Source organism: Schistocerca americana, chromosome 8, assembly GCF_021461395.2.
Source record: "Schistocerca americana isolate TAMUIC-IGC-003095 chromosome 8, iqSchAmer2.1, whole genome shotgun sequence".
Classification (NCBI taxonomy): Eukaryota; Metazoa; Arthropoda; class Insecta; order Orthoptera; family Acrididae; genus Schistocerca; species Schistocerca americana.
This window is the reverse complement of record NC_060126.1, coordinates 456,590,405-456,591,532: the sequence shown is the minus strand read 5'-3', so window position 1 is coordinate 456,591,532 and position 1,128 is coordinate 456,590,405.

The following is a 1,128-nucleotide window of genomic DNA, read 5'->3' as shown; positions in this document are numbered from 1 at the left end:
TTAAATAAATGATCCATTTTTTCCGAAATTTTAACAAGTTGTTTGTCTGTACATTACATCAAATCTACCGATTCCCTTCCCATTCGGATTTTTCCTTCGTGGTGGATCGTTTTTTTTTTTTTCTTTTTCCTTTGTTTCTCGTCTTATAGTATACTTAGATGTAACAAAAGCTACCCACTGCTACGTTCTTGTGAATATTTTTCGAGATAAAGCAATTCAAAACTTTACAAGTCTTTGAATACCATACGAGAACAACAGATGTCGAGTACCACTATGATTATCATGATTGCTAATGTTTCTTTACAAAAAAATGTTTTGTTGTAACAATACCAGCGTTTTTTGGAAGATTATTAGAAACGTGACTTGAGTACAGTACTAACAACGTCTTCTAATCTGTCGTATTAGCTGGTTTTTTGAACCCTGCTGCTGGATGGCTGGCGCTCCTTTGTGATATCCAATAACTCTCTACGTCATAAATGCTTGAGAAGAGCACCGTCCTTATACCTAAGTATGTATAACTACCTTACTGAAAGTTGTACGTCTTGTTAGTCTCATGTGTCAAGGTGAGCCGCTGTCGGAGACTTCAACGCTAGGTAGAGAGACGAACTCAGAAAACCATCGCATAATATTCATTACATTCGAGGGTGGATGGGGGGGGAGAGGAGGATGTAAAGAATGAGTTTCATCAGCGTTATCAGTATTGAACGTTGCGCGTGGATTCAAAGAAAGAGGTTGTGGTTCGCAACAATTAGAATATGATTTGCCGCTCATACTATACGACGTATAGTCTACATCTATCATGTAGATTTGGATAGGCTTTTGTAACATATTATTGCATCGTTCGCTCGTACACTCGTCAGTGTTCTCAGACGTAATATGTTACGGTACTATCCCATCGTGATGCACCCTGGATTCAAAGCTCCCTCTACTGCTGTCAGCGCCGGATCCGCGCCCTGTGCGTATAAAGTCATGGAGCGACGCAAAGGGTGGGGGCTTCACGGAGCCGGCTGTGGTAACCTACAGTCATGTAAAAGTAGCGTTATTTTGGCCTCACACATAGCGTCTGAAGACTGAAGGAGCTGCTATTGACTTTCGTTAGCGTTCGATGTAGGTCACTCGGCATTGGAT